Below are 9,380 nucleotides of genomic sequence, written 5' to 3'. Positions count from 1 at the left end.
CCTTTAAGCTCAGTTGGCAGCATGTCTCTGGCTATTGTCTTCTCTTCCGTCGCACGTGCAGCTTTCTTAGGGCCCAGGACAGAACAAAAGGTGGTGGTGGCAGCCCCTCCGTGAAGGTGGTGACCAGGGGAAGTGTCCCTGGGCGTCTGCATCCACAGCTGAATAAAACCAGGCACGTTTCTTACTCATTCTGCACCGCCGTCTCCTCACCAGTAGAATGGAGACACCAGAACCCACCACAGCGGGTGTTGTGAGGATTTAAGGAGCTGATATTTGAAGCACTTAGAACAGGGCCTGGCACAGAGCAAACCCCAGGTAAATGTTTGTTACCTGAGATTTTAAACGTCTTGCTTAAGGGGTCCGCGGTGTGGAGGCGGCTGGCTTGACTCGGCCTTGCTTCCTGACTCGGTCCTCTTCACTCTTAAGCTGCTTTCATGGCCTTCCCGAGGCTTCCCAGCCCCAGGAGGTGTGGGAGCCCGTCTTTTCCTTCTGGCCCTTTTGTGCTGCAGAGCGAGTCTTGTGTTATTTTCTCCCTGAGCCTCTTCTTTCTCCTCCAACTCAGCTTGAGTCGAGGTGGTAGGTTCTTCTCTGTGGGTCTTAGTTTCTCCCCAGCTCATCCATTATGTAGTCAGTTTAGAGAATTACATGGAAAAAACAAACGGTTCATCCCCACTTTTCCCGCTCCCTTTTAAAAAAATGTCAGTTTAGCCCTGGCCGGTGTGGCTCCGTTGGTTGGAGTGTTGTCCAATTCACTAAAGGGTCTCAGGTTTGATTCCTGGCCAGGGAGCATAGCATGTAGGGGACAGCTGATCTCTCTCTCTCTCTCTCTCTCTCTCTCTCTCTCCCTCTCTCTCTTTCTCTCCCTTCATCCCTCCCTCTCTCTTTCCATCTCTCTCTCTCTTCCTCTCTCTAAAATCAGTAAAAAATTTGTCAAAGTTTAATACCGCTGCTTTACTTTCCTATCCATGTTGGCATCTGATAACGGCACTTTGCCAACTAATTTTTGGAAGGTGAGCCTGGAGGTGAATTATTTATTTTCCCCATGTGAAGGATTAACTGTTTGTACTTTCTAAGTTTAATGGATTTTTGTTGCAGTGTTTAGGTACCTTTAGATGGATTGAAAAGTTCTCTGACCTCTAATATCCTATCACACAAAGCTATTTGCAAATCACATTAAAAGTCTGAATTTAAACCAATGAAAGCAAAGAAATGAAGAGTTATAATATCGAGTCTGTGACCCAAGGGATTTTCTTAATTTACATTATCGTGTCTCAAAAAGAATACATAGATGTAAGAACAGGTCCATACCCATTTGTTCATGGAGCAAGCCAATACAGGTGTCCAACTTCCTAGGCAGTTACCCACGTCAAAGGTTGTGTCCTCCCACAGTGGGTTGGGGGTTAGCCTGAAGGCTAGGGAACAGATGTACAAGATGCTGAATTGCCAGGGTACCAACTTCACCTATAGAACGCTGGCGGGTGAATGTGCTCCTTAGATGGTCATAAGACCAGGTTTTCTTTTAACGTGAAAGAAAGGTGGGTCTATCTCTCTATCTCCCTACCTTGAGAACACAATTACAAGTTTTATAGTAAAACTAGAGGCCCAATGCACGAAATTCGTGAAAGAGTAGGCTTTCCTTTCCCCAGCTGCTGGCACCAGCTTCCCTCTGGCACCCGGGACCCGGACTTCCCTCACAGCCCTGGCTTCGTCTAGAAGGACATCCGGTCTAATTAGCATATTACACTTTTATTATTATAGATGTTTTCAGTCCTTGCCTTCCCTCCTTCATCTGCCTAATTCTCTGTTTCTTGCCTTGGCAATCATTCCTCTTAGTTTCCTTCATATTCTTGCAGAATTTCTTTTCTTTTTTTAAAAAAATATATTTTTATTAATTTCAGAGAGGAAAGAAGAGGGAGAGAGAGACAGAAACATCGATGATGAGAGAGAATCACTGATCGGCTGCCTCTTGCACGCTCCCCACTGGGGATTGAGCCCGCAACCTGGGCATGTGCCCTTGACCAGAATCGAACCTGGGACCCTTCATTCTGCAGGTCGATGCTCTATCCACTGAGCCAAACCGGCTAGGGCTCTTCCAGAGTTTCTTAATGTAAAACAAATGCAAGTGCCTATCCTCATCTCCTGCCACTTGTATGCAAAATTTGAAAAGCCTCTCACACTGTTTTTCTGTCCCTTATGTTTTTCAAAGCTTAGCAATATACCCTGGAGATCTTACTGTTAAAGTACCCAGAAAGCTTCCTCATATAAAATTTATTCATTGCTGTTCAGTGTTCAAATTCAACATGGTATCGAGGTTTATTTGATGGGCTTCCTATCGATGGACACTGGGTTTGTTTTCATTTTCTCCTTTCAAACTTCTGCAATGAAATGCCTTATACCTGTTGCATGGCTCATGGGTGAGAGTTAATCTGCAGGATAAATCTCCAGTGTGACCTGCTGGATTGACAGGCATTTGTGTTTGTAATTTTGAAAGCTGTGTCCAGATTTCCCTCTGAAGTTGTTTGTCTGCTGTTTATACACCCAACAAGAGGCCGTGTTCTCTAATTGCGTGTGTGAGAGAGAGGTGTGGCTTACATTGCCTGAAAGGTGTGACAGTGTTTAAATAGGAGGGGTGGAGTAAGAGAGGCCTTTCTTGGTTCCTAGAGTATGAATGCGAAGCAACAGTGACTCTAGATAATAATACTAACAGCTAATATTTATATTGCACTTACTGTGTGTTTGCACTAGGTGTTTTATCATATTCACTCAGATCACACATGGCTCCTTTTAATTTTCTTTCTTTTTAAAGAACAAGTATTGAGTATTTACTAAGTGCCAGACACTCTGCAAGTGTTGGCTAATGTAATTTTTGTTGACAAAGGTCCTGCCAAATGTCAACAGAGAGGGAGTTTTGGGGACAAGCTCTTACACCAACCAAGATTCTACAGAAAATACCAACAGCGATCTTGTTTCAGGTGCTATGGAATGGCTCCCGGAGGAGGTTTGCTGCCACATTGGAAGCTGCAACAGGAGGCAAAGTGTGTGGTTGGCTCACCTGCTGTGCACTAAACACCCAATAGTTGCTGAAATACACACGTGCACTGATGCTCTGCTTTGGTCCAGGTCTCTGTTTAATGATTACAGTTCGGTCTTGGAGGAGTTGGAAAGGAGAGAGGAAGAATTTGATTGTGTGTGTGTGTGTGTGTGTGTTGTAATACTAAACCAAGAAACAAATCCACTTCAACTACACATTAGATGTAATCAATAACTGGCAGTTATTATTAGTACATGGAATGTATTTCTGCAGCGGAATACTGAGAAGGAAAAAAAAATCTGACTGTATATAAATGGAAAATGTTTTCCAGACCTGCAGGCAAACATACTGGTGCTGGGCGGCAAAAACAAACCAAAAACACTGGGAGGCAGTGCGTTCATTATTTCCTAGTTTTTCTCACTTTCTTTTTTTCTGCCCTAGGTCATCTTCATGATTACAGCAGTGACCACTGCTGTCTTCACTCCTGCCACTGGCTTCCAAAAACTGTCCCTTCGCCTCAGCTGGCCCATCTCCCTGGTTCCTGACCCCATCCCTTCGCCTCAGCTGGCCCACCTCCCTGGTTCCTGACCCCATCCCTTCACCTCAGCTGGCCTACCTCCCTGGTTCCTGACCCCATCCCTTCACCTCAGCTGGCCTACCTCCCTGGTTCCTGACCCCATCCCTTCGCCTCAGCTGGCCTACCTCCCTGGTTTCTGACCCCATCCCTTCGCCTCAGCTGGCCCACCTCCCTGGTTCCTGACCTCATCTGTGTTACAGTGCTAGAAAGTGGTCAGCCTTTGTTCTTCTGCTAGTTATTCTTACACCACATAATACCAGTGGTGCGGGCATAAATTTGCATAATGGAGGGGGTTTCGGGTTGGTTAGAATGTTAGACATTTGAAAATGGATTTAGGGACAGTATTAAAGGTAGGTAAAGTGTTAGGAGTAAAAGCAAGTCTTTTGGGGGTACCAATGTTATTTGGAAAGAGAAAAATAGAGGATCCTAATAGGAAAAGGAATTAACAGTACTTGAAGACTGTTTCCCAGTCAGAAGCAGAGAACTGGTTCCGACTCTAGAAATCTCGGTTAAATGCCGTTTCAGTCAAGGTCCGTTAGGTTAATGTAAACCACAGTAGTTATTTCAGATGGTGGGGCATTTCACAGAGGGACATGGATTCGGGTACTGTGTCTGGGGATGACTCGCCTGGGCTTTGAATCGCTTGACCCCTTGAGTCAGAACCCGGCTCGGCTCTGTGCCACAGCTCCTGCTTGGCACACTGACTGATTAGACTGGCCAGGCCCGAGTGCGATCTCTGTTGTAGAGGAGGTTGTACCGAGAGAATCAAGACATGTTTCTTGGTTGAAAGCATTTTTCACCTTGTTGATATTTTATAGGCAGACTCGCACTACTTTTTTGCTAACCACGGCTGGGTGGCTCCCTGAGTTTTTAGACCTATACTTTACACTCCCTAAGAACAGGTCCAAGGTCCTCTATTATTCTCAGGCCAGATTCTTCCCTAAGACACCCCATCGCACAATGATTTCAACTACACAAGAACTACTTCATGCCTCCAGCCCAGTCTTCTATCTTGAGCTCCAGGCCTCATGGATGCCTCAAAGAGACCCCATTTAACACATGTGAGACTGTGATGTCCCTACGAAATCTCATCTGCTCCCAGGGAGGAACACTACTATCTGTTCAGTGGCTCAAGTCAGGAAGCTGGACTTCATCTATGACCCTCTGTCCTTTCCTCATATCCAATTCATTGCCAAGTCCTCTTGATTTGACCTCCTAAATACCTCTTGAATCTTTTTGTCTCTATTACTCTAGTCTAAGCTACCATCAACTCCCTCCCGAATTATCAAAATTGCCTTGCAACTGATATGTCTGCATGTATTTTGACTTCCCTCAAGTTCATTTTCCAATGGACTCTAGGGTGCTCTTTTCAAAGGCATATTTCATGCTAACATATTTTTCCTGTGGGGATGGATGCTTTCTCTGCCCTTCACATCACTTATCATGGTGGCAATTTCACAGTTCTGAGTGCAGTTCTTCAATTGCTCTCTGCCTTTCCCTGTAGACTGTCAGCTTCTGGAGCAGGTGGGGATACAGGCTCTGTCTGTTTTTGCTTATTTTTTCTCACACCCACAGCCCTCAGGGTGATATATAGCACACAGTAGGCAATTAGAAAATACTTCCAATAATTGCAGTTTTGTACTTAGCCAGTCCTCAATAAAAATGACACATTTTTAAATACTACATGCCAATTGAGTAAACTGCCATTGAATTTTGAAAATGGATTGATAATCAGTTAATCAACCTATCAGAAAGTACAAAAGGAAGTCTGTGGACCTCTGTCTTTCATGGACAATGGAGCCATCCCTGCCAGGATTTTTACCTGCAAGCGGCAGCAGCTGAGTCCTGCTGATTGTGCAGAGAAGGAGCTTGTGAAAAGGGAATAGAGGAGCTCATGCGGGCATTGAGAGGGCCAAGAACCAGGCTAGGGACTAAGCTGTTAGCGGCATGCCACAACTGTGCTGTCACACTGGTCTGATGGGGGGCCCTGCTGCCCCCACCAGGAACTTGACACTAGAATTCTCTCTGCTGCAACTTCTGCATCTGGAACTAGGCTTGCTGCTCCCACCAGTGCATCTGATTGGCAGAGTCCGGGCCACATGTCTGCATTGCAGGTGCAAGGGAGATGCATTAGACGCATAGCTCAAAGATGTCGGGCAGCCACCAACATGACGGATGTCTCTGCACCTGGACAGCCATTTGTAAAGTCTTCACTTGCTCCTAGCTCATAATTGTGCATCTAGATATGAGCATGTACCCATAAGCATAGTTATGTAGATGAATGGTAAGAGCTGGACTCAGAGGACTCTAAACTCCTTTCCTACCTTGGCTGCTGATGTTGCACTTCACCGTTAGATGCTTTAGTTTAACCATCTAGAAAATTAATGTAATGCTAGCTACCAAACGCTGAGAATCAGCAGTAACAGTAATGTGTTTTGAAATCCTTGGATAAAAAGCACTGCGAAGATTTGCAGTATCATTATTTAAAATAGACGATTTCTAATGAAAATGCTAAGTTCAAAGGGCTGGATGGCTTCTCGGGATGCAGAATGGGCAATGCCTGGTATATTAGCTTAATAAACCAGTCCCGAAGATGTTTGCCTAACTCTCCTTCTCACTCCTCTGTGGGCATTAGAAGGCAGAAATATGCAGGAATGGTAATGGGTGTAATCAGTCACAACGTGTGAGCTTATTACTTTGGCTGCTTGCACAGTGGGAGCCTTCTGAAGCTAATCACAGCCCTTTTGCAAAGTTCCTCGAGTTGGACTTTCTAATCCATCCTCCTCCCAGGTAGGCCGAGAGGCAGAGGAGGAGGAGGCCCCTGGGCGCACCATTTACCCACGTGTGTGATTCACTGTGAGAGAATCGCGCGTTAAAGACACAAATCTCTTTTCTCTTTTTAGTCGTGGAATCTGCAATCTTTTCCAACAGGGTCATATCAGCAATAGATTTCCTCTTACAGGCTCCTCTATTTTCTTTTCTAGTTTTATATGTTTTTAAGCTTGGTAGCCTTAGCTCCTTTCTGCCCTAAGCCTGCCAGTCCGTTCTATCCCTGATTCTTCTGCAAAGAATTGCAACCGTAGCCTCTTTTTTTTTTTTTAAATCCCTCTTATTCTCTTGCAGCCTATGTCTTCTTCAGTGCATTGCTCTCCACCCCAGAAATGCCTTCACCGATCCTCACTCTTGGCCCTCTTTCCTTCTTTCCCATTCTTCTGTCCGCCAATTTCCAAGACAAGGATATGAGGCGTCTACATGTCTCCTCTTTCCGGTCTGCAGCCAACCTTGGTCATGTTCTCTTTCTCCCTTTCTCTCATCAGCTGGGACAGGAGTGCTGTTTTCTCTGTAGGAGGCCACGGTTCTGCCGGCAAACTGGACCTCACCGTGGGGCCGCCATGAGGGGCTTTATGTGGACGGTGGCAGGTTCTCGTTGCCTGTCAATAAAATGGGCACCTGGAAGGGCAGGCATATCAGGCTCCCGCATCACATCACCCCAGCCGAGCTGGTCTCAGCCTAGGAAGGAGTTAGAGAGATTCTACTCACCCAGGACACCCGAGCTTGTTTGGTGGCAAGTTCATTTGGAGGGAAAAGCATGAGAGTTCCTTTCTTGGAGCAGGCCCTAGATGCAGGTGCTGAGAAAGGCCGTTTGAGCTGAATCTGGCCCCGAATCAGACAGTGATTGACTGTGACAACAGAGGGACAGGCACGAAAGCCTCTGGAGCCGCATACAGATGACAGTGAAGTGGCCATACACTGAGCGGATGTTGGAGGAGATTGAGTATTTATTAAAATATCTTTTGTCGGCCAGATTTATTTTCATCTTCCTTCATAAGATGTGATAGTTTCGCATCAGCACATCTAAATGAAATAATTTGCTAAAGGTCAAATGCAATTCCCTCCAGCCAGCTTTCATTTACCTTCTAATTGATAACTAAATGTTCACACATACATTAGCCTAAGGCTCATGTATAAAATAATAACTACCATTTATTGAACACCTATTATGTCCCAGGCGTTTGGAATACATTATTTCTGATTCTCACAAACCCAGAAGGTAGAAATGCCCCTTTAATAGAGGAGGAAAATGATGCCTAGATAGCAAAAGAAATTTGCTGTTGGTCATGCAAATTAGCGTCTGAAGCCAAATGCTCCGTGCATTCTCATACGGTGCCATAGGGCAGCGGCTTCCTGCAAGGGTCTGATGCCTGTGCCATCTGTTGTTACTGAAGAATGGGGAGATGAGAGATGGGTATGAGGACTGACTTTCTGAGTCAAACACATCCCCACTGAGGAAGTTGCATTGCCCAAAGCCTGTACGCCTTGGGAAAATGAGATTGGGATCTTGGAGAGGGCTGAATGCCTCTAAGAAAGGATATGTCTTAGGATATCTCAGCTTGTATTACTTCTCTGAGTGAGCGAGTGCCTTGATGGGTTATTTCATATATAGATCTTCTTCTGCAGAACCCAGGTTAGAAGCCATTCTTCCTAGTTTTCTACTGACCTGTGTTAGCACAGGAATGTCACAAAGGGAAAGTACAAAGGTTCCTGGTATAAGGGCCACACTGCTACATGGATCTCTCATATGGGAGAGAGAGAGAGAGAGAGAGAGAGAGAGAGAGAGAGAGAGAGAGAGAGAGAGATAAGGACGCGTGTGCGTATGTGGGAGGGGGTCCAGTGCAGGGTTCCTTTTCATTCAATTCCATTTGCTTCCCAGGTCCTCTAATTGAGGGAGGGCTTGCAATTAAATCAGAAGAACATGCTTTGAACTGGTGAGGCAGACGTGGACATGCCTTACCTGGAGAGGTAAGTGAATTGGGCAAAATGGAGATTTGCAACCAAACAGTGACTTCTTAATGCAGGCACCCGTCAACAAATTAGTTTGAAGTTTGTTAATAGTTCATGAAAAATAGGTAAAACAGGTTTCTGTAGCTCTTCAACCTCCCTCCTGAGTCCTGTGTCCATGGGCCCTGGACTCTGAAACTTTGCAATAAATTAGCCATTATACAAATACACTGCTTCCCCAACCCCCCAATATTTTTGGTATTGAATTTGTAAAAATTATTCAAAGCTCTTTTCATTCACTTAATGTTTTAAACTTGAATAAACCAAGGAAGGTTTGAAACATTTATGGAGTAGTTATTTGACGACATCGCATTTACATGACAAAATTGCTACCCTCTGACCTCTCAGAGTTCTCCTTCTCATTATGCCTGTAATTTTGATAAATTTCCATCTGGTGGTAATTCCTTGCTCCAGCTGCACGGATCCAGGACATTACCTGGTACATAAATCATAAGAGTAGCTTCTCAAGAGTGAGATGTGAATTTCTTGCATCAAATTACCCAGGATCTATTACCTTCCCTTGTTAAAACAGATTCCTGAGCCACAACCCTACATCCACCTAATTAGACTCTCGGTGATTCTGATGCAGATGAATGTTGAGAATCACTCATTTTGAGAAAAAGAGAAATGAAAATCATAAAGTCTAAATATAACTCAAAGTTGTAAGGACAGTATAGAGAGCGATACCTAACTTAGAAAAACATACAAAGACCTACTATACAAAAATTGATATTCAGGTTGAGTGCTTTGTCCCACTAGGCTTTGGTTATTACCGATCATTGTTTATCCATAATTCTACTTTTCCTTTTTATCCTTTAAGCAGAACTTCCTGATTTTCAATTACTCTTAGCATGTTAGACCTACCCCTTGGTCTTTCCTCACAAACTACTTTCAGACTTTCTCATTCTGTAGTTTTCACTGGAAACCTGTGGT

This window comes from Myotis davidii, unplaced genomic scaffold (assembly GCF_000327345.1).
Source record: "Myotis davidii unplaced genomic scaffold, ASM32734v1 scaffold394, whole genome shotgun sequence".
NCBI classification, from domain to species: Eukaryota; Metazoa; Chordata; class Mammalia; order Chiroptera; family Vespertilionidae; genus Myotis; species Myotis davidii.
The sequence above is the reverse complement of the archived record's forward strand: the minus strand, read 5'-3'. Positions refer to the sequence as shown.